Source organism: Marmota flaviventris, chromosome 11 (genome assembly GCF_047511675.1).
Source record: "Marmota flaviventris isolate mMarFla1 chromosome 11, mMarFla1.hap1, whole genome shotgun sequence".
Taxonomy (NCBI): Eukaryota; Metazoa; Chordata; class Mammalia; order Rodentia; family Sciuridae; genus Marmota; species Marmota flaviventris.
In genome coordinates this window covers 68,183,381-68,209,052 of record NC_092508.1, presented here as the reverse complement: position 1 = coordinate 68,209,052, position 25,672 = coordinate 68,183,381, and the positions used below count along the sequence as shown (strand labels likewise).

Here is a 25,672-nt window from a genome sequence, read left to right as displayed (position 1 = left end):
TCTAATTCCATTTCAAATGTCTCCCATTTACACTACTATCATAATTTTAAAATGCCATTTGAACATAAATATTACAATAGTTCCAAGCCAAGTTCAAACAAACATTCCTTAATTCTAACTTTGAGAGAGTTAAAATGATCAAAGTTAAAGTGACTCTTGTCTTCCTGCTAGAGAATCATTGACCAGAGTTGTGTTTAGGTCATCCTTTTCTCCTCTTTGCCTATTTTCAAAAGAGTTAAGATATAATAAATAAAAGTGCATCTACTCACTGAGCCTAATACACATGCTTTAAAATTGAGAAAAAAAATTTTTCCTCACCTATTCCCTGAGAACTTCATAATAAAAACTACATATCCAAAGAGAAAGAGAGTGGACACTGTGTTTGTATATCACCAGCTTGTCAGTGACTTGCAAGTTCTGTTCTCAACTCTCTAAAGTTGGAAGTGGAAGTGAAGAGAGATACAATACTATGTTTTCCATTTTATAGCTGGAAATAAAATTGAAGTTCAAGGAGATACCATGACTAGCTCAAGGAAATACAGCTAATAATTGGCATTTTGGGGACTTAAAGGCTGGTAATATATACCTCCAAAATTTCTGGTGCGTATTTAAATACCATTTCATTTATAGAATTCCTCTGAAAAAAGATGTCCCACATTGTGCGATTCCCTGTGGCTACACTGCTAGCTTGCAGTTGTGACAGTAGTGAATTTTATCCTCTGACTGGAAGACCAAAGTGTATTTTATCTCACATAATATAGGAAAGAGAGTACTCAAGAATTATGATATTCCAGAGTAGTGACACAAAGCCTGTTGTGACCTTTCAGTGAACTTGAGTCTGTGCAGCAGGTTGGGGAGCCCCAGAGTGGTCAGGTGACCGCATTGCCATCTGCAGTTTCTGGACTGGTCATCTGGCCAGTGCTGACCTTTCAGAACATGATCCAGTGAAATCCAAACCCTGAGAACGGCTGGCAGGCAAAATCTGCTCCTCAATGTCAGTTTCACTGCTGAGTCGCTTAATTGTCCACTATAACTTGTAAAGGGCCCATTAGGCTCAGGTCATGAACCTCCCATTTAGTATTAGTGGATAATCAAATCTTATTTGATTGGAAATGCTTTTGTCTCAATTGTATTTCCTTCATAATTATAAATGCCTAACACTTTAGTAACATAAACTTTAATAGAATGGCATCACTTTATAAAAATGGCATTAAGAGACTAATACCTGGGGCTGGGGTTGTGGCTCAGTGGTAGAACACTTGCTTGCTTAGCATATGAGAGGCATATATATATGTATACACACACACATATATACATACATACATACATATACATATATATATATATATATATATATATATATATATATATAAGAGAGCACCACATATAAATAAATAAATAAAGGCCACCAACAAGTAAAAGATAATATTTTTTAAAAAAGAGACTAACGCCTATTGTCAAAGATGCTCATTAGGCAAATATAATTTAATTAAAATCATTATCCTAAAACTATATAATAAAGATAGAGAGTACAATGGTATATTAATACAGTGGATTTTAACATTTCATTCTCTGAAAATATTTTTAAAATCAAGGTGAAGTTATTTTTCTTTCTTTATCTCATGTGCTCTCAGAACAAATCAGGCCTTTATCAATGATTTATTCATTCACCAAAAATTTATTAAGCATGTGCCAGGAGCCTCAGTTTACTACATACCAGGATAACAAAGGCAAGTAAGACCTTTTTCACAATGAGCCTGTGACCTAGCTGGAATAAAAAACATAAAATATAAGGCGATCTAGAAAAGAATGGTCCATTTATGTGCATGGCATCATGGAGTACATCCTGAAGATATATATGTGGGGCTGATACCTTCAAAAATAAAGAGCTAAGGAAAGCTATGAACATGCTGATTTGAAGCTGATAATGAAAATCCAGGAGGAAATGGTTACATCTGAGGAGGAAGATCAAGCTACTGCTATGGATATTGGAATGAACTTCATGCAAGCACCAACTGAAGCCATGGGAATTGATGACAGAATGAAAGAAAGAAGTTCAAGGAGAGACCATAGAGAAAAGCCTTCATTAAGGTATAGATGAAATTAAAACTAGTGAAACAAAAGGAAAACTCTGGAGCACATTATCATTGCCACTAATGTAGGGAAGAGTTTGCAGTGTAGTGAAATGCAGGAAATTAGGGACTTGAATACCTAACAGTCATAACATCTATCAAATGTTATATAAATTGTAAAATCCATTGGCCTTGTTTGGAAGTTAAATAGTCTGCATTCACAGTCCTATTAAATACTGATTTTCTTTGGATATAGAAGCAGTCTTATTCAGTCCATACCTCAGTTAACCTAAATATAAAATAAAGATAGTATGAAAACCATCTCCCATTTCATTTGCTTGCTGAGTATGAGATAACTGGAACTTCTTAAATAATGCTATTGTATAAATTTAAGATGTATCATTGTTCTAAGTGGCCCATATATATTTATAAATCTAAGACTACTAGAAGTGAAAACCCTCACCTAAATAGCCAGCAATCATTTAACCACAAGAGAGTCCATAAGTTGTATATATTGGCACATAATGTGTCTTTAAAATCATGTACCACATAACTCCAGGGTAACTCTCCAAAGAGGTGATTAGTCTGTTGTGTCACAGGATATTATGTTATTAATAATACACATATGAAAGAAAATTGTCCAGTTAATGTGGTTAGCTAGAGACACAAATTGAGAGCCAAGATTCATTGGTTCTATTTTGAGCTCCAACACTGACTCTGAGCTTTCAGAAGTCACACATTCTTTAAAATAATATTGATCCTTCTCAAGATTATAAAATTTTAAAACACAATAATTTTAAAGTTCTTTGAAATCTTCTAAAGCAGGAGCATTTTTTTTAGTAAAACAGAATCACTTATGAAAATAAGTGTGTGTCAGGCTTATTCTTATTATGCACTCATATTGCATAGAAGGGCTTTGAAATATTTTACATTTACAAAGAGACATTTTTGAAAAAATAAATTTACTAAATGAGCCATGAATTAAAAGCTCATGAGTGTGATCTCATTTGCAAACCTACTAGGGTCTGAGGTGGATATTAAAACAATTGTTCTAGTGAAAGATAAAAATAAAATATATAGAAAGTGTGTTTTAAAATACATGCAAACTGATGTAAAATATCAAACTAATGTTATTTTAATTTTGAGACAAAATGCAGTATCAAACAACATCTATATTTTCAAAGTTAATCAGGAAATAAGAGTATATAAGTACTTGAATGACAGACAAATTCCCTATGTAGGCTGCCAATTAGAGTCTTGCAAGGGCGGGCTAAGGCTCCAGGAGTTTTCATTTTACTTCTGTTTCTCTGTTGGAGTTCCTTTCAAGCTGTCAGAGCTTGGGAAGAACCTGAGCTTTGGTTTTCTTCTTCTTCTTCTTCTTTTTTTTTTAAATACCTTTCATTTTCCTACATGAAGTCAAGTTTTGAAAATTTAAACATGATAAAACTCCATGGGACATGACATGATTCAGTTAACGATTTGACTGTGTAATGATCCACAACTTAATACCAACAAGAGATTAAGATAGGAAAAAAAAATTGGTTATTATGAGGAAAAAATTTATAGCGGAAAGTAATGGATAGCCAAAGAATGTCATCTCTCCCTAAAGATTAGTTGCATTGGGGTTCCTTAAAATTGGCTTCAAACGAAATGGAGGATAATTCATGCTGTGATTTATATTAGGGGATGTTACCAAGAGAAATAATATATACCAAAGTGTAAAAAAATCTATTTTATATATCCATACATAATCATGTATGATATAAAGTTTTTACTTATATATGACATATATTTGTATGTATGTACGTATGTTCAGGATCAAACAATCAGTACCTCTTCTGAAATATATATTGTTCACTCTTAAAAATATTTTTCTATTTTATGGACAATCAAGATAGTTAGATAGTTAGATTTTTAATTTTTGCAGTTTGATGATAATAAACTTTTATTTTCAGAGCCACAGTTCCTGTGGGAGGAAGAAGATGCTCTGTCTCTAGCAGGAGCCTTCAGAGCAGGGTCTCCCATTCCTGTGGCCCTCTGTCTCCCATCACCTCTATTGTTCTCTCCTGCTTATGCCCCACAATCCCCTTCCCCATCCTCTTTTCCCTTGAACCAATAAAAATTTATGTAATTATTATTAAAATATTAGAATAGATTATTTTTACAACTATATTAGTACTGTTGATATTAGTAAGAAATTGATATTACCACATATCCACGTATACAGGATGCATTATATAATGGTAAATTCATATGAAATACAGTTCTATTTACAGGGAACTCTTCTTAATACTTAAAGTGAGATGAAGACCAGTGAAATAAGATGCTGCCTTTTATATACTAATGTCATTAAAACTTCAATAATATCACTGTTTTCTTAAATTTGCCTACATATGCTTAAAGGAGATTTTACACACAGAGATATGAAAAATTGTGTTCTATATGTGTAATAAGAATTGTGATGCATTCCACTGCATCACAATAAAAAATAACTTAGTAAAATAAGTTAGTAAATAAAATAAGTTAGTAAAAATGATCACTGATGAGCACAGATCAGTTGGGACAGTAGTGGGACTTTATATATATATTATTTTAGAGCCATGTGAATGTGTTACTTTTTAATCAAAATTTTGAGTAGCAATCAACAAATGTTTGTTGAATTAATAAGTAAAATGATTGAATGAATTGGAAGTAAGCTCTGCTGATACATTATAATAGCTTACTTAATTTTCTTATCTATCGCCACTGACACTTTACTTCCTTATAACTCAGTGGGCCAAGTCTCATTCAAATACCCAACTTATTTAGTCTTACCTTGTACTGAAGTGTTTTTATGTATGTTCTTTATTTGTATTCTTTAAGTCAAGTTTAATCTATCCCAGAGTGGAGTTGATCTCTTGTGTTTATTTTTATTCTTTCTCCAATATCTCATATAAGACCATGATCATAGCTATGGTTCAATAAATCATCAACCTCAATAAATCCTACTAATGTGTCATATAAGTGATGCTTATTATAGGACATAAAATTTAGATATCTTTTATCTTCATTCAAATTAATCCAGTCATATCATTTACAATGATATGACTCCTAGTGATATGTCATATATTCAGAAATAGTGGCTTTTGGATGTGTTCCAGGTTACGATAAATCCCCAAGTTCCTTTAGATGACAAATTCAAATACCTAGAGATGATGGATAGTGCTTTGATGGGCCTCAAACTTCATACTGCTATCTTGGATCTCCAGTGAGAGTAATGCTTTTATTTTCCTCCTTTTTGTCTTCAAGGAAACTTGAGATATTTCCACATCACCTGGATACATTATTCCCCCACTTATGGCAGCTGAGCCCCTAGTAAAACACATTAAAAATTTGTTTCTGTTTTGCTGGCTAGCTACTTTGGTCAGTTATCAAAGCTCCTGTTTACTTTATGAAAAGTTTCGGAATTTCTAATTAAATTCCTTCACCTTACCAACTGCCTAGAGGTTTCCTATTATGCTGCCTTAGGATCCAGGCTTGGGGGAACATACTTAACAATACAATCTCTTTTCTACTTTCTTATGGGGAAAAAGGTCATTCTTTTCATTTTAAATTCTGACCCTGTCTTTAGAGTGAAGAGATGTACATAAAATTTGCTTTTAATTGAGATAATGTTAAGCAAGTGATAGGCACTTAAAAATGAATAAATAATGATTCTCAACATTTAAATTTCTATGTAAAATCTAATTGTATATCATAGTTTTTTCATTAACAGAAATTATTGTTGGTAATTTTGTTTACCAACTATAAAAATATTTGTTGTATGAATGGAGGCTTGAAAAATGTTGTGAAGGGCACTTGGAAAGAATATGTTTGTGAATGTTTGTAGAACAAAGCTCTAGAGCACTACGTAGAAGGACAAAGTTTCAGCAAATTTCATACAGAATTGAAAGAATATGACAGTATAAAGGATAGACTGATCGTTCTATAAAGGGTGGTCTGCAAATTAACCCAGCTGGTCAAATGCATTAGACTGAAAATGCCATGAATCTGAAAAAGAGAGAAATGCGATTTAGAAGGCATAAATAAGAATTGGATCTAACACAGAGAACAAAAACTTGAAGCCTACGAATGTGTTTCATTTAGTTTGCATTGAATCAGTTCCAACTCCTACAAATTGAAGATTTCATGTAAGAATCCTATTTTCATCTTCTTTTTACAAAGAACAGGGCAACCCTGGGAAGCTTCCCCTCCTGGCACCAACCACTACAGCTAATTAAAGGCTGTCTACTTTGCATGGGGCATGCTCTCTAGAGGTCCCCTTAATTCCTACTTGGCCAGTATTTTTTTTAACCTTTAAGTTACTTTGTGGGCCCTGTAGACACTTGAGTTTTCAATTTCTTCTTTAAAAAACTGTATCTTTTATCTGCTATATGGTACTGATATTCGTCTCTGAATCTTCATAGTGTCTAGGTAGATATAGTAAGTATCATGTCAAGATAGCCATCATTATCATCCAGGAATTTTGTTAAAAATGTGGATTCCAGTTATCTCCTTTTAGTAGGTTTAGCAGGGAGCATAAGACATAAATATTTGACAAATGTCTAGATAATTCTAATGAATCTGGTCTCTAACAGGCTCTGGAAAGCACTAAATAGGGAGAGAGCAGCAGGTACATTCAGTCAATTCTTGAGTGTGAGGAACTGAGCCTAAGCTGTTTCTAATTTATTCACAGTTATGACTGTAATAGCTTTGGCTCTTTGCCAGTGGTCCTGGGAATCTTGAGTTATCCCATTGGGTGCTCTGGTAATGGATGTTATATGAATACTGAATATGAATTTAAAGGAGCCTTATTATCATTTTTTAAAATACCTATCCTCTATGCACCAAAAGCCAAATATCAGAGGAGAGCAATGTCATTGTAATTAACCATCACTGTCTATTAAGTCCCTGTCTTTAATAAGTCTCAAGATGGGGGATATCTGGCCGAAATCTTTCAGATGAGAAAATTGAGGACCAAGAAATTTCATGACTGGCTCAGGGTCACACAATTCAGTGTTGGTGGGATGGTCTGGAACGCTAACTTCTGATCTTTTGATTTTCTTCCAGCACAATGAGTCACACCATGTATAAATGATAGATTATGACATGTATGTTCTAAGGGATCAGTGTCATTAAGGGTGGTTGGTGTTTGGGATTAAAGTGGTATGGATTATAGGTGCTAAAAGTGCAGTCTCTTACCGATACTTACTTTAGGCATAATATTAATTCATCTTTACATTTTGCCTACTTTTAGTAAGTGAAAATGTGAATTTAAACTTGTGCATGTTACAGAACAAAATCTATAATATAATATTAATTTTCTCAGGAAGTACGTGTCGCATATCAAACAATTTTAGGACTAATTTATAAGAACAAAGCTACTATCTTTGTTAAAATAGAAATACAGATAGAGGTTAAAAGTGGTGGATTAATGTAACATTCCCTATAAGCCACCAGATGTCACTATCATAGGCATTATACATAACCTTATAGTAAGATTCTTGGAGATTTTAGCTCCAACTAATATTTGCAGTTTTGTGATCATGATCAATGTGCCAGTTTGGAAATTTGTTTCTATTATGTAAGGCATATTCCATCATTGTTTTCCACAAAAGTTGCTATATAGAAATAAAATGAAATTGAGATATAAGATTATCCTCACTCTTCAATTATGGACCTGGAGTAAAATCATTTGAAAAAGTTAAGTACCCATGAAAGCCCAAGTTGCTTCCCAAATCCCTCAGTTTTAAAATAATACCTAGAGTTGGAGCTATAATTTAATGAGTTAATTCTGTTGAATTTATTTAAGTTAAAACTTTTAAATCAGTAACTATAATTTGCAAAAGTTTAAATGGATGCTAGAAAGAAAAAATGTGAATAGGACATTAAAATTTTTGTCAAAAGAAATTTAAATCTTCTGGAAATATAAAAGATAAATTTAAGCAAAGCTGGAAAAAACTATATAAATGGAATGGAAGGAAAGTGGGATATTCAAGTTGGAAATTTAAAAATTAGAGACTTTTTTAGGAAGATGATGGAAGGAAGGAAGATTATATGAGCAAGACACAAAATTATGAGAGAGAGCCCATAGTATATCCTGGCAATTGTTTTCTGAAGGGCAGGGATTGCAGGGAATAGTAGGATCTGACTCAGGGAGTTAGTTCTAATTGATGAATGTTTTGAATGGACATACTGTCCTTTCATTTTTTAATAATAATTTTAATATTTTCATAGTAGTAATTAAGTAATAATTTTAGTGATATATTTTAGAAGGAAGACATATTACCTAGCTGCTATGTTACAATTATAGGCCACCTGACCACAGGTACATGGGCTGAAGTTATTAGAGATTAGAGATTGAAAAGCCATTCAGGAGGCTCTTATATTAAAGAAAAGCCCAGAGTGGTAAAAAACAAAGGGTGGGGGGGGGTGGTGGGGGGTGGGGGGGGGATGTCTATAATGCAGAGAAAGTAATTCCTAAGGAATACTATTGAGGATATAGAACTGACATGCAGATTTTGGCTTTTTAAAAATCTTTTACCATCATTCTTTTTTGGAAGGTCTTTTTAGCACTAAATTCTGTTAGCAGTGAGGTGAATTTAAAAAAAATAATTGAAAAAATGTTGATTATTTAAAGGGTCTTAAATCCACTAAAGATGTATATGACCATTAATATTGTTATTAAAATATCTACAGATTTAGAACATATAAAACTATCCTATAGAGATAGTTTTGAGCACTGTAATTCTTACTAAAGTAATGACTCCAAATACTGCCAATTGATTAAAACCAGGTTTCAAATATAAACAAGATTGACAGGAAATCTTAAGACAATACTGAAATACTTTTTTTTTTTCTCAAAATCTATCTCCAGCTGTCTTGACACAATGCTTGAAATACCCACTTCCCCAAACACTAAAGATTTGATACCCTTAATTAAGGTATTTCATTTCTTGGATGGTATTCATCCTTGGAATGAACACTGATTGCCTATTGTGTGTCAGGATGCTATAGATTTGGGGGATACAAAGACAATAAAGTGAGATTGTTATATTCAAGAATCTCATAGCTTTACAAAGGAGATAGACATGTAAATAAATAATTTCTCCACAACTTAAGAGTATAGCTGTGCTGCCTTGGGGACATGAAGGAAAAATTTACTAACTCTATCTGGAGGAAGTAGGATGTTGGGAAAGTGCCTAGGAAAAATGAAGCTCAAAGGATCCAAAAAGTGAGGAGTCTCCAGGTTAGGATGACCCTGGTGAACTGGCACTCTGTGGAATAAGGGGGCCAAAGGGAGCTATTAAAATAGTCCATTAATTTATTGCTGAAATGAAAAGAAACATGACTATCCATTTCAATTTCTCTAAAACAGGCCCTACTTTCACTTCTTGCTCCCTTTAGCTCTTAAAAATATGCTAGTTTTGACAATAATTTTATTTATATGTTAAAACATCTAAATGAAGCTTTAGTAAAGACATTTGTGAGCCAACTGTGACCAAGACCAGTAGAGTATAAAGAACTAAGGGATAAAATTCAGTTATCAGGGCAGCGTAGGCAGAACCCATGCTAGGTAAGTCAGTGGAAATGGAATGAGATTAAAGTACTGCAAGATACTGCCCATCTCAGACAAGAAGAAAGTATTGATATTTTTTCCTGGTGGCATGTGGGGGGAGAGGTTGATCTGGAAGTAATAGAACGTAGTGTTCAAGGAGAGTGTTGGGAAAGGATGAGAGCCCCTTTATGCCTTATTAAAAGGCATAAAAACAATAGCTTATATTTATTCCATGTCTACTGTGCTCTGGGAACTCTTCCGACCAGGTGATGAGAAATAACCCCTTAATCTTGACAGCAACCATGCAAGGCATACAGTAGCCCTTAAAAATTGATGGTCCCTGAATATTGCACTTCTGGGCATTTAGTCAGGTTTGATTGTTTGGGGTTTTTTAGTTTTTGTTTGTTTGTTTGGCTCTTGGCCAGGAATGATACCTCTGGGCTGAGAACTGAATCCATTGTGTGGAATTCCAACATTATTTCACCTCTGTCTCGGCAACCAGAAGTCTTCCATTCGTTGGTCACTCCATCATCTTGGATTCAGTACTGAAGATGAAAGCAGCATGGACCCCAGATGGATATGTAACATAAGCAAGAAATACCTTCTGTGATTTTCAGCCCTTCAGATTTCAGAGTGAAGGGCATTAGAGCAGCATCATCTACACTTTTTGATTAACCTGCACTGTATTATTTTTAATATCCATATTACAGATGAGGAAACTGATGCTCAAATGTTTAAGTAACTTAGCTAAATTTACAGAGTTGGTAAGTAGACATGCCAATCTTAGCACCCAGGGAGTCTGAACAGATCCTTAAGCTATAGAATATTAAATGTATTGTATGAAAAATACCTAAACTATAATTTACTTTATCAAAATTACTCATAGTTCTGATCACATCATTTCCCTTTTAGTTTTCAACTTTAAATAAAGTCATTATCTGACCTAAACCTAGCATAGACACAGAAAAAAAAATCCAAGAGCAAACACAAAAGGAGAAAACAAGCCTTGGGATATTTGTCTATCCTCCCCCACCCCAGGAGTGAAACCTCAGTTCTCTGAAAGGTAAGCAAGATGAAGTAGGTTCACACTACAAGCATTGTATAGTAGTTAAAAACTGTGAACAAGTAATATATCTAAATGCAAAGTTGGGCACTGAAAAGTAGCTGGTAAAAGCAGGCAATAGCTATATAACAATAGAATTTATGTTAAACTATTCACACATAAAGTAATTTTCATTTCACAGGAATACAACATGTAAAAAGCTACACGTTTAAATGGTTGCCTATTCAGGAAGTGGTAAGTGGAGATTAGATGCAGACATGAAAAGGAGTTTTAAAAAATAAATCAACAATCAACCAATTGGGCAACATTGGGGACCCACATACACCATGGATGATCATGTTTTGTGAACTGATAATATGAAAAGCTCAACTTAGTTTAAACCTCATGTGTGAAAACAAAAGCAAAAGAAAACTTTGAATGTGCCAGAGCACAAGCCCTCCCCACCAGAAGGTTTGTTTTCAGAATGTCATCATTTTGGAAGAATTTCAAAGGTGCACACTACTTAAAAAATGCAGAATTTCTGTACAGAACAAGAAGCATGGATATACAGAGTGAGGAGTGAGAAAATCTTGGCAAATGCAAATTGCCTATCCAACTGCTCAAACTGGCTCAGAACCTAGTCGTCTACTGACAGACCAGACCCTCTGAAGAGCCTAAAGATCTCCACAGAAACCCTTAATTATCCTGTGCACAGACATATCCGTTCCTTCTGCCTTACTGTGCCATTTAGGTCCATAACATGTCTTTCCTTAGATGTTAATTGTTTGTAGGTTACAAGAGGCTTTGTAGGAGTCTGGCAAACCTAAACACTGGGGAATTAAAGTTACAGTCAAAAGCAGCTCAATGGCATTGGGGAGTTTTGCTCCAAGGTGACATGAAGCTGTGACAGGAACTGCATCTCAAGCTGTTTGTCCGGCCAGACCTGGAGATTTGGGAGGCTGGTACCTGCTTTTATTTATTCATATGGAGGGTTACCGAATACAGATGCCAACGCTGACTGTGAGTTAAAGAGAAAAGAGGATAAGCACTTAGGCTTAACCTACAGGGGACCTGAGGAATAAAGAGCCCCAGAGTCCAGCGTGGAGAAGAGAGAATAAAGGGGAGGGAGAAAAAAGACTGAGAGAGATCAGGCCTAATGAACCTTCTCCTGAAGTCAATGGAAATGGGATAGTGGTGCCTCAGAGAGCAAGACTATGCCCAAACAAAGCAGGGATAAAGTGGATCAGCCACAATGTCACCAAATTTGTCAAGAGTTCAAAAACCAGCAAATCAAAATCTGCGGTGAGAAAGAAACAAGCAGAGCCTTCCACCATCATTCACACTATCAAGATGAGATACAACAGGAAACAATACACACATATGCCTGCACAAACACACATGCACACACTTATTTTTGATGTTCACTGAGAAATCTGAGCAAAGATTTTATTATATTTAGTGGTTGAAACTTTATATGTAAAAAAACCTCGTTGTTTAATTTATCTTTATATCTGTGATCGAAAAAGCTGAAGATGATGAAGTGATTTATACTATGATCAAGGAGTTAATAATGACACTCAGAGACTCACTGATACCTTTCTTCCCTGGAAAGTGCTGAGGAATCAAGTTACAGAAAATGCTGGGCTTGGAAGTTACCTCAGGAGAGCAGAAACTAAAGGGAACCTGGGCAGTTCAAGGGAAAAACTCAGTGCTTACTGTCAGTAGGAAGTAAATATGTGCGTTCACAAAGAGCCAGCTAAAACAACCTCACTTCCTGTGACAATTTTGATTATTGAGCCTTGCCAACATGCTACAAGCAATTTTAATTAGCGGAAATGTATCTTCTTGTCATACTTGATTTGTAAGCAAATGCTGTTATTTTTCTTTTTGAATATAGTTTTATAGATGAATAAATTATCTTTCATCTACATTTATATAGTAAAAAATTGATCATTTTTACTCTCCAAAATCTTATTCTGCTAAGCCTGACTTCTTGTGGGAATTAAATAACTTTTTTCTTTTTTCTCTTTTTCTTATCATCATTATTTTCTCATCTTCCTTTCTAAAATTGTTTCTCTAATGCTTTATATCCCATGGATGTCGAAAGGGCTAGCATGAAAATTTTACATATAAACTAGAATTAAATGTTCCCTCTTAGAATGCTTCTAATACCTAAGAAGCACACTCCAAATACATACAATGTTGCATAACAAATGCCATGGATAAATTTACTAGGGACAGAGGAGAGCAGAAAAGGTGGTAATGCAGAGGTAAGAGTATTTTGGTTTCTTATAGTAAATGCATTTTAGCAACTTACCAGTCCTCAGAATTCTGGATTTCCCTTTGTGCACTACAGCATTTCACCCTAAATTCATATTTGACTTTTCTTTGTTTACTTATTTTTATGAAACAAGTTCTACAGAGCCACCTGTTCTTTACAATTGGTGCAATAATGTTCAGTGTTTTATTATTGTACTCTGGGACACTTGTCACTTCCTAATTCATATTCCTCTTTGAGTCTGGTAGCAAGTGGTACAGAGCAGAGTCAGTATTAGTTGAGTAACTGAGGAAATAAATGAAATGCACTTTGTACTATTTTGAGGACAACTAATCTTTACTAGCAAAAAATTGTTGAAACAATGATCTATCATATTAACTAGATTATTAAGGCTCTGCCATGAAGGTATTATTTATAAAATATAGCTGCAATTTTGGGGGATAAGGGCAGTATGGAATAGTGGAAAAACTGGACCATAGAGTCATAAAAAAGTAGGTTTAAGTCCAGGTTTAATTTCTATAACCTCTTGGGTAACTTATCAAACTTCTCTGAGCTTCAGGTTCTTCTTTTTATGAAACAGTGCTAAAATATCTATCTTTCCAGGTTTTAATGAGAATTAGAGATGATATATCTAAAGTGCCTGAACCCTGAACATAGAAGCTACCAAATTAATGGTAGCTATTAACATCATTACTTTTATTAGCAAATTCTCAACTCTGATTAATTTAGCTGCCTTTCCATTTTCTGATTTAATTATTTCAGATGCTATTTAGACATTAAAACAGTAGCCACTACAAAAAAAAATGTTCATTTCCCTAAGATATCGGAATTATTTCTGCCTCCAAAGTAAAAAAGGCTCTTGTGATGGGTGCCAACCACCCTTCTTCACTACCTCTGTTTGCACTTTCATGGTGTGAATGCCATCTTTGTAATTATTAATTACTCTGAATTATAGTAAATGGAACAATTATTTGTAAAAAGCACAAATGAGGACTTGGAACTTGATTTACAGGCACTAGGCATTTCCCTAGCTACATGTAGCTAGGGATGGAATGATTGTTTGTTTTCAAAATTTGGAAAATGAAATAGTACCCAAATCTAGAAATTGATTTTAGAAAGCTATTGGAACTCAGGGATGTGGGTAGAAAAAGGCATTGCCTATGTTTTAGGTTATGATGTTCTGACACCTACAAGCATCTGACTTAGCAGACTTTTTTTTTTTTAAAGTGGTGCTTAAAAGTGTTGGTATGGAACATAAGTAGATAATGCAAATATGTTACCGACCCCTACCAATAGTTGCAATTATGCAAATTTTCAAACCTTCATCTTTTATAATTAGGTGTAGTGGGCTTCTGCAGTTAAGTTCTCCACTGGCCAGCTCATGTTCTGTAATCTGGTGAGCAGCTTTCCCTCTAAAATAATGCACTTCAAATAGACAAAAATATGTGTTCTGCTAAGTAATAACAGAAATGTTTATGATAAAAGGAAAGACATGGCATTCTGCATGTTAGTGAAAAACTCCTTGTTTGTCATTTTAGAAAAGTATCTTTTATGAATAACTGAGATTCCTTGACAATAATTAAGCATATTATTGAACTGGTCATAGGAGTATGGAATTTCAATTAATATACTCTAACTCCCTAGAAATGAATTTTTTTGACTTTAGTGCTAGAAGGGAAGAAACCTTCCTATAGTAAAATTTATATGGAAACTAAAATTATCCTTATTAGGTACATAATTTGCTCATAGATAATTACTATGGGTCATTTGAATCTCATTATCCATAGCTCTAAGAATATAGACTGTAAAATACTATTATCTGCACATCCCATAATCTCATGCAATCCAAAGTTTTCAGTAGAATTATACGTATTATAAATATTATCTATGTATACTCAAAACCTGTATGTTGAAACTTAAATGTACTTATAAATATGTATTTGTAACTATATGTGGATATTTATAAAATAAAACACACTAAACCTTGGTTTCATTACAATAAATATAGATTCAAGACATATGTTGTCATGTCTAATTTTTAAATTAAAAAGTTAAAAAATTAACTTGAATAAGTTAAAATCTGAGAAATTCTACCTTTATTTCACAGATAGACATAGTATCTTAGAAAACCATACTCTAAATAAATAATGTATTTTATTTATTTTCTAATTTAATGTCAGGCTACATTTAAGAACATGAAGTTTAGGCTGGGGTTGTAGCTCAGTGCTAAAGTGCTCGCCTCACATGTGGAAGGCACTGGGTTCCATCTTCAGCACCACATAAAAATAAAATAAAGGTATTATGTTCATCTACAACTAAAAATAATTTTAAAAAGAACATGAAGTTCATTCAACAGAAGAAAAATACCAAAAAAAAGAGAAAAATATTCAAGCACATTGTTGCTTAAATGAATCAGTCACTGAAACAAGGGTGGATAAGGTTGAAAAAAATCAGCTACTAGAATTTTATACAGAAAAAATTTCAGCATCCAAATGTATCCAAAGCCATATAGTTCTCTAGTCAATTTTGGATAGTAGGTTTAGAATTAAGAATTATATTTATTGTCTAAATTGTCTTTCTTAAGCATTTTTTTTTTATCTATTACCTCTCCAGGGATTAATGGAAGGAAATCTAAATCAACTGTGATTAGCAATAGTAATCTAGTATTAGCTCAAATACTGAAGACCTGATCATTAAAAAAATTGCTAAAATTAGGTTTGAAAATTTCCTATTTTAACTATTCCCCAAACAGTAAATGCACATTTTTGTTGTTAAAATGAGTAATTTCCATCTATTTAAAAGGTAGGTTTAAAAACAGAAATAATCCAATGTAAATTAATTGCAGTGTTATGAAAGATCTCCATACTTTCTTCATATACCTTTTTTGATTTATAATTGATTTAAAACAACATATTTATTCACCCTGAGATTCTACCCTTAGGATGCCTCTTCTCATGACAGTGGATTGACCAGATTTTAGTAGAAAGAAACTGCACTAATTTACAACAGGATAAGGAGGAAAAGTTACTGGTTGACAAGAGCTATTTTAAAATATTTATTTGCTTTGTATTTCAGTGACTCAACTGACTAATTCAAAGTTAGGGCAATATAATCTGTATTTATTTCTCTGTAGTTAGTTCAACATCATGAAAATCAGTCTTTGAAAACAAAACACAAAAGAAGAACTGGATCATCAACACAAGGTGGCACTATGGACCAGTTTCTTGAGCATTTCCTTTTTGATTTCTCTGAGACTTAAGTAATACAGTCCTCTTAATTTTATATCTATTTCTCCTTACTAATCTGGAAAAGAGATGGGGAATGTAATTTTCTTAATTAAAATAAAAATTCAAATTCGGAACTTATGATAGATATTTTATATAATTAGTAGTCACAAACTTCTAGGCATCTGCTTTGTTTACAATTTATATCTATGTTTTCCCCATCTTTCTCAAAAAGAGATACCATGCACGTGCTTTTACTCTCATCATCTCATGAATGGACTCCCACTGCACTGGCATAGCCATCTCCCTGTTCTGATTTGAAAGTTACAAGTTGCATTTTACTCAAAGGCCACTTCATGTTGCCACTATTTCAAGTATTTTCTTTCAACTAAGCATCTTTAGGGGGCATGCTATTATGTACTAGTTTAAATATAAATTCTTATCATAATATTTAACTATAAGCCCATCTTAATTCCAGGACACTGGTATGAATATACACAAACACATGCACACACACACACACACACATACACACGCACATGTGCATGCACATACACATAGAAAGCTATTTGTTCTCATCAGTGCACCCAGGACTCATTGTCTATCATAAAAATATTATGAAAATTTCTGTCAGTTCCAAGGGCTTTTTTCTAATACTTGTGATGTCACTAACTCCCGCCCCCATCCCAGAGCCATTGCTCACTGTCGTAATTCAATTTTTTAAAATTTCTTTCATAAAGTTCTCTTTCCTTAATAAGACTAAACTCAGTTTCCTACAGCACAAGCCTACAACTTTGTGGTACATTTATAAACCCTATACTTACATGAAATATTCAAAAAGGATTAATGACAGATGATTTACAAGGCATGCTATAGTTGGTAGTCTTGTTTCACTTTTCTGGAATATTATAACTTCACTATTTTGTGTTTCTGCATCATTTCAAGTATATTGTGTGATGCATAAGTAAGTGCATGACACAAGGTCAGAGAACTTCATAAATTGCATGGACCCAATTTCTGTAACAACTCACGACTGTTAATGTTTACACACACATATGCACACACACACACACACACACATACAGCTACACTTCATGAGATATGGGCAATGAAAATTTAAGAATTGTAAAATACTTCTAAACTGACACAAATAATAGTACACATACATTATGCAAGCTTAATATGTGAGTATATTTAAAGGTAGATTACAAGGGACAATATTGTCATTTAACATGTGTTCAGGTTCTTAATCATAAATGGCACTCAGTAGAACGCAAAATTAGATCAAGGTCTAGTGGAATAAGCTTTGAAGTTTCATTTCTGCTGTTCAAACAATGAGGACAATAAGTAAAAGGGAATAGCTCAACTGGGTTTTAAATAATAAAGAAAATACACACTGAATGTTTCTATATAATAAACTGAATAATTAGCACATATCCACACAAATCACATTGGATATAGACTTTAAATGTTATAGTTGAAAAAGTCAGATATTTCTGTACAGTGTTTCTTTTAAAAATTTAATTATAGATATAAATTAATAGCACACGCTGTTGGAAATGATGTTTAAGTTCTCACATTCTGTGAAATTATTTTCCTTAAGTGTCCGTTATACATCTTTGGTATTAATTTCTTTGTTATTACTTGAGTCACATCTTTGTCATTTAAAAAAATTTCCTAGGAAGCTTTACTTTCACTATTAGATAGCTTATTCTATACAGAGTTTATAATCAATATATGATGTTGTTATTGGAACTTTTGTTTCAAGTTCTGAGTATGCATGTGCTAACATTAAGAAGATTTCAGACTTTTTTTGCTTTTGCTGTTATCTTTTTTATAGTGATTAATTTTTATATTTGATTTTTATAGTGTAATCAGACACCTGCTTTTTAAATTGATCTATGATAGGCTTATGTACAATAGCATCAAAAACAACCAGTAGGCTTTAGTCCAGGGATGATAGGTAAAATTTTTCTTGGGGGGGGGGGGTACCAGGGATTGAACTCAGGGACACTTGACCATTGAGCCACATCCCCAGCCCCATTTTATATTTTATTTAGAGACAGAGTCTGAGTTGCTTAGCACCTCAGTTTTTGCTGAGGCTGGATTTAAACTCAAGGATCCTCTTGTCTCAGTCTCCTGGCCACCGGGATTACAGGCTTGAGCTACCATAGACAACCTCTGTAATTATCCCAAAGTAACTTTGGTGATTGTGATTTCTGGCTCATTGGCCTTCTCAAACTTGGGAACAATACAATTATAAGGGATGAGTCTCTATTTAAAGAAAATTTTGGGAAAAAAATTAAGAATTCATGTTTGGACAAATATGATCTTTTCAGAAGTGTAAAATCAAGTTTATCAATTGGGTCTGCAAAATACATTCTAAAATGAATAGCCTGCAAGTTATGTTGCTGAAACTGGAGTTTAGTATGTATGTATGTATATATATATATATATATATATATATATATATATATATATATATATATATATTTTCTTCATTTGCAACAGGCCTAAAAATAGATGGGGCAATATGTTGAGACAAGAAGGTGACTGTCTAACTTGTTGAGCTACTTAAGTGGCAATGGATTATAGTGGTTCATACACTTACTCTGAACTCAGCCTGCCTGTGTTTGAATCTTACCTTCACCATCAACTACCAAGTGATCTTGGGTAAAATGACTCTTGCCCTATGTTTTAGTAGTAATATCAAAGTCTACTTGTTGATTTTATTTATTTTATTTGAAGGTCACCTAAGTTGATTCTCTGAAATACTTAGCAGGCAGCTAGTGCCTGGTTCATAGTGCTGCAAAAGTCTAAGTCAAATTTGCTTAAAACAAACAAATACCATAATAAACAGATAATACAGTTGTCTCTTCTATTTTTCTTATAATTTTGAATATTTCAATTTTTAAATTCTAATATAAAATGTGTCTATACACATATATAAATACACTGCAGTGAATCTCAACACAATATACATCCATAGACTAGTATCCTAATTAGAATAAGATATTCTCCATGTTTGTATAAATATGTCAAAATAGACTTTACTATCATGAATAACTAAAAAAGAAGAATATAAAAAATGTTATCTAACATTGGAGATAATTAGGGGGTAGAACTCCTTGCTCTCATACACACTTTATTAATCACTTAGTACATTTTTGGTCTTGTCCTATTTTAATGTTTTCATTACTAAATTTTTTACTTTGTTTAGTCACAGGCTGTTTTTCTAACATGGCTTTTTGTTGAGTTTGCTACTTGGGGCGTTTTATATTTTTCCTGTTTCTATATTTAATTTTAAATTTCAAGTTTTTCACTTTAAATTCTAATGTAATTTTATTGAAAAAGCAGATCTCATTGGCATGTTTTGTATTACTTTGACATTTATCAAGTGTTAATCTAAATGTTTCAAAATTGAATTAAAGCAGAATTCTAATTCTTTTCAGTTTAAAAATCAGCTTGAAATATTTTTAAGTCATGCTTAAAATTATATTAATTTTAAAAGCATTTTAAAATATAAAGCAATAATTTCATCTTACTATGATAAGTCAATGTTAAACATTTTCTAAAAATATTTTGTGATGAGAAATTCCTATTGAGAGTTCTTGGTGCTCTATTACATTCTAAAATTCATCAAACTTGTTTTTCAAACTTTAAAATGTTATAAAAGTTTTGAGTTGAGTAAAATATCTTAGAGCTATAAAAGTAGTTCAACATATCCTTTCTTTCTGGTTTTTTTTTTTTTTTTTAGATTTTAAATATATTTTTAGTTGCAGGTGAACACAACACCTTTATTTTATTTATGTGGTGCTGAGGATCGAACCCAGGGCCTCACACATGGGAGACAAGCACTCTACTGCTGAGCCACAGCCCCTCAACACATCCTTTCTAAAATAACTTTAGCATATGAATAATGTTTCTTTTTCTATTGTAAGAAAAACTTGTTTTCTGCCTGTTTTATAATCACTGTTTTCCTATTTAAGTAGGAAAAATTTAATGCTCAGAGAAATAATATTACCTTTGCTTAGTTCCATTTTGATTTCACATTCTTATTAGCAACTTTTACAAAGCACTTCACAATAAAACTCTCTCTACTACTTCCTAGTTGGTCCTCTATTTATAGTGTTCTCTGAATACCACATTAAAAAAAAATAAAAAACAATGGGACATTTAGGTTATTATCTATCAACAGACATGTCTGGCAAAACAACATGCTTAGACGCAAGGTTTGTTTGACATGATTTATAACAAAGTCACTAAATAGTCAATCATGGATTATATTCATAAACAAGCTTTTAAAGTGATAGCAATAGTCAATAAATAAAACCAATAAATTATTAATATTAATTCTTCTAGGTCTTTTTTTTTCAAGCTATTCAAAATGTTTACTTTGTCTATTATGACTTAGGAGCTAAGAACTAACTCTCTTCTATTCCAGTCTTTGTTAAAGGGTAAGTGGCTGGACCTCATGAGCAAGAGGATTGCATCAGGGCAATAGACTGCTATTCCCCTGGGGTTGCTCACCTGGGGGCCACCGACATCTCAAGAAGCTCATGGATATGAAGCTGCTGAAAGAAAGCAAGAGTTGCAGCAGTGTGTCCTGAGTCATCTATAATGCATCTTATTGTCTTTCCTTTACTACTTCGGCCTATTTTTCCAGCCCTCTCCTCAGATAGGCCAATTTACCCATAGGGATGGATGGATATGTAGCTAACAACTGTTCTTGTATCTGACTCAGTCATAATTAAACCCTTAATGGCAATCATGAAAATCTCCTTATCACTGGTTAGGTAATTGCAGACACAGAGAATGAAAGCTTAACTATAATTATAGGCCTTGTTGCCAGCTGAATATTGAAATGTGTTAGTATTGTGATTACTTAATGTCCCAATGTGGCTTGTGGCCAATGCTTAAAGTACACTCTAGAAAACTATAACAAAAAGCATAAACAAAGCTTAATTCTCTAATAGCATCTTAATTCTACTTACATTGAGGATATATGAACTTTGATAGTACGAACTTAAGCCATACATAGGATACTTCCCAACATAGGTGAGTTTGAACTGAAGATGATGTTGTGTCACCTGCCTGGAAACAAAATCATCTGGTTATATATTCTGGCTCTTGTCTCTGGCAAGTAACTTTCGTTGTAGTCTATTTTGTTTTTTAAAACATGTTAAGGGCATGTTTCAATCATATCACTTATTCCTACTTAGGAATACATCATAAAATTCAGTGGCGCAAAACAGCCATAATATGATGTTGTGCATGGGGATTTACCAGTTGGCTGGGAGTCATATAATTCCATGTTATGCTCAGCTGGGCTTGGATAGCCTTGGCTCTTACATATGAATTGAGTCCAATTGCCCCAAGTTTTGCTCCTTCTTGGAGTGGTGCATTACTCAGAGCATGCTCTTTTTATGGAGAAGGCAGATGTGCAAAGACAAGCATAAAAACAAAAGCATAATTCAGGGCTTTGCTTACATCATATCTACTAAAAGCTATTGGCCAAACTCACATAACTGAGTCGAAAGTAAAGGGGTAGAAAAGTACTCATTTCTTATTGGAGGATATGCAGTTACATGAAAAAGAGAGTGTATTTGGGGATAGGTGAAGAGTTGTAATCTCTAATATCCACCACATGACTCGGATCAGTCATTTTCAAGAAATGACCAAGTAGCCCTAGAGTTTTCTTTAAACAATCCTCTTCTATATGAAGAAATACTAGACTACTAACAACCATAATCCATAAAATTTATGTGTTCATCTCTTTTATAATTAATTCCTAATTTTTCTGAATATTTTTATCACTGTCATAAAAATAATAAACTCTCTTTGAAAAATATTTTTGTCTGTATTTTTATTTTTTTGATACAGACTGTTAGTAGGTTGCCCAAACTCTTTTTTCTTTTTCTTTTTTTTAACTCAGGGGCACTCAAACCCTGAGTCACATCCCCAGCCCCTGTTTTGTATTTTATTTAGAGACAGGGTCTCATTGAGTTGCTTAGTGCCTTGCTGTTGCTGAGGCTGGCTTTGAACTCATTATCCTCCTGCCTCAGCCTCCAGAGCCACAACAAACATTGCCCAAATTTTAGGCTAAAATAATTATTCTGCTTCAAACTCCCAAGTAGCTGAAAACACAGGCATGCACCATGGTACAATTTATACACATTTTAAATCTAAATAATTATGACTCAACATCTATATGTAAACATTCAACATTGTTTGAAACAATAGAATAACTAATAATTGCCATGTAGTCACTATGGCAATATATAATGATCTCTCCCTGTGACCAAATACATAAGTAGTTCCAAGTAATAGAGTCACTTCCCTCTGACAACAGTTAACTTTGAGAATGGAGTACCAGTCATGTTATAAAGAGAGCAAAGAGGAGATTGAGTGTTTCCAGATTTCCGGACTGTGATTCTTTGAAGATTAGATGTAGAAGGAAATTATAGGAAACCTGGGACCATATCATTGCTGTACTCCTGTCAGTTTTTATATTGCTGTAGAGGTGAATTAACATATAAAACACATGATGTAACAGATAATTTTTGGTAAATGCTAAATTCTTGCCTTTTTTTTTTTTTTTTTTTTTTGTCAAGCGATCTATAGCAGTGTGGCAGAAATATAGCACTTCTCGTCCTCTTGGGAGCATGTCTAGAATATTCTCTCAGCCTCTATTGCAGGTGGATCAGCAATGTGATGAATATCTGATTAATGAGTTGTGAGGAGTTCTTATATGCATCAGGATTGGACCAAAGCACTTATAACTTTTTTTTTTCTCCAACCAGCCTCTTAATTCAGAAAAGAGCAAAACCCTGAAAGATGATTCAGTCACATAAAGAAAAGAGCTCATTCCTGTGAGGTAGAGCTCCACTACCAACCACACAATATTTTTCTCTTTGAGAAAGAAATTTTTATTGAATTAAGGTATGAGAATTTGGAGTTTGTGATAGCTTTTAATGTAGGATGACCAAAAGATTAAAAAAAAAAAACTATGCCAATAGTGGAACATTAATGTAAAATATCAAAAAATATTTGTTGGTTTAGTGACTAGATTGTGATTAATAAAGAACAAATAAATATTGGAGGCTGATAGACTAAAGGGTCTTGGTGTTCTCTAGCAAAATATGCTGACATGACACGCTAGAAGGAAAACATTGAATTTTTGAACAGGTGGCTCTAAAAAATACTATTTGGAAAGATGGACTGTTAGTATTTTTTAGACTGGAAATTTGGAAAGATGTTAAATGAAGTTATGGAAATAATTTTTAGATTGATGAACAGAACTAAAACTAATCTGAGGGGGATCAAAAATCTGGAAACTGCCACCAGACATCAAGTAACAAGAGGGATGATTGAAAAAACTAAGTAATGAAAAAGAATACTCAGTTGAAGAAATGATTTGGTAATGTGGCAAAGATCAGGATTTTGTCCTATGTAGTCATAAATTAGTACCATTAATCTGAAGCAAAGAGGCAAGAGGGGGAAAGAAGCAAGAAATGAAGTAGATTTAAGACTTGACTAGGAAGGAATATGATCTAGTAGCACATGGATTTGATTAGAAGCAGATAGATCCTTTGCCTTGTATGTTTTTATCAAAACTTTAAAGGAAACCATAAACCCAGGCTCAATAACAATCTTTGGTTATTCAAGCTGTGAGACAAATTTTGGTCCCTAAACTTACTCTATTAGAAGCAGCCTGCAAAACTGCACAACCTCTAAGGAGAACATGCTGCCCAGTTTCCTGCTTATGTGTGAGCATAGAGAATAACTCAAAAAGAATAAACTCTCAGAGGTCAGGGATAAGGGACACAATGAGCAAATGAGTCGCTTCCAGAGAGCAGCATCAGAGCCTAACCAAAGACTGAATTCTCAACTGCCAGACATTCAGCCTGTCTGTCTATTGGGTATGGCAGAAACTAGAAATGTATTCCTTAATGTCATAGGTTCCAATAATGAAAAACCAAAACCAAATTAATGTGTAGTACTCTCCATCCAGGGATACCCCAGATTTGGCACTGGATGCAATGTTGGAGTGATTATGTGTGTTCTGTGTGTTGAGGAAAGGGGGTAGGGAGAACTCTATGTTTTGGCCAGTATTGCTAATTGTGGCAGAGTTTGTGATTGCTCACCACCACATGTATTTTCTTCCTGGGCATGTTACTAGATAATATTTCCAGGTTCCATTGCAGTTATGTAAAAACACTGTATATAAGTGAGGCCAAAGGAAAGTGGGAAGTCTATGCTTTCTACCTTATTTTGTTTCCCATTCAGACCATTCACTGCAGATAAAAATGAAGCCTTAGGAAATGTTGGAGGCACAAGAGATAAAAACCCTGAGTCTCTCTCTCTCTCTCTTTTTTTTTTTTTTTTGTTATAAGCGCTATCCCAAGGATATAAACAACATCATCCACACCTCAGTCCACGTCATGTCCCTGGGGCTGCTGTATACCTGCCCAGCTAGGAGCTGTTCCCAAGTAGAAAATGAGAAAGACACTTTTAAGATATGGACGAATCACCCAGTCTTTGGGGTAGCCAAGGTAATCTTCAGCTAGGCTTACTGCTCACCATCTGGTTGCACTTGCTGTACCTGCCCGGTCTTCAGACAGTGCCCGCCTTTGGCTTGATTGGAACCATCACGAGCTTCTGTGAAGGTGCCCCTCAGCTCTGTAAAAGTCACCCTCATTTTCTCTGTCCTCCTGTTGTACCATATTAACCTCTGGATCTTCGAGGTGAAGAAAAATCTGTCTGTTCCCTTGGTTGGAGCTATTTCATTTGTTGGCTGGTATTTATCCTATATATCAGTTGTGGAATCCTTTGCTATTTGAACTACAGAACTTCCTGGAGTGTGATTCTGAACCATCCCTCTCATATCGGGTCCTGCAGTATTAGTGGCAGCTCAGTGAAAGACACTCTGAATGATCAGACTATATCAGAAACCAACCAACGGAAGTTCCTGGATCCTGAGCAAAAGAATTATACATCTGCCAAGTTATCCATTCACCTAAATCCTTCTTATGACCATTCCCCAAAATCTTGAATAGGTTGGCCCTCAATTTTGTAAGAAATGAGAAAAGAAAGATTTGGGGCCAGCTCTGTAATCTTTTTCCTTGTCCCTGCCTTGCCTGTAGCTTAGATGATGTGAAATAAATTATCCATCTCTTCCTTAAAAAAAAAAAAAAAAAAAAAACCCTGAGTCTCTCCATGACAGCATGAAGCAGATCCATGCCGCTCTGCCAATCCACATTGAATAGTGACATGAAAACCTACTTTTATTGCATTAAGACACTGAGAATATGGGAGGAAGGTTCTTACAAGAAGTTTACACATCTTGCCCAAGTGATATTAAGTGTTTTTAACTGATTATTTTAAATTATTTTTAGGTTGATATATATACAGTTGTGGATATTTCAAATATTGGATTTTATTTTAACCAATTATTTCATTAAATCCGTATTTTCAAAT

At 33.9% G+C, this 25,672-nt stretch overlaps 1 pseudogene; it reads left to right on the top strand.

Annotated features, from left to right (window-relative positions):
• Positions 1–1,927: 1,927 nt before the first annotated feature.
• Positions 1,928–25,247, top strand: LOC114094767 (outer dense fiber protein 4 pseudogene; annotated as a pseudogene).
• Positions 25,248–25,672: the final 425 nt, after the last annotated feature.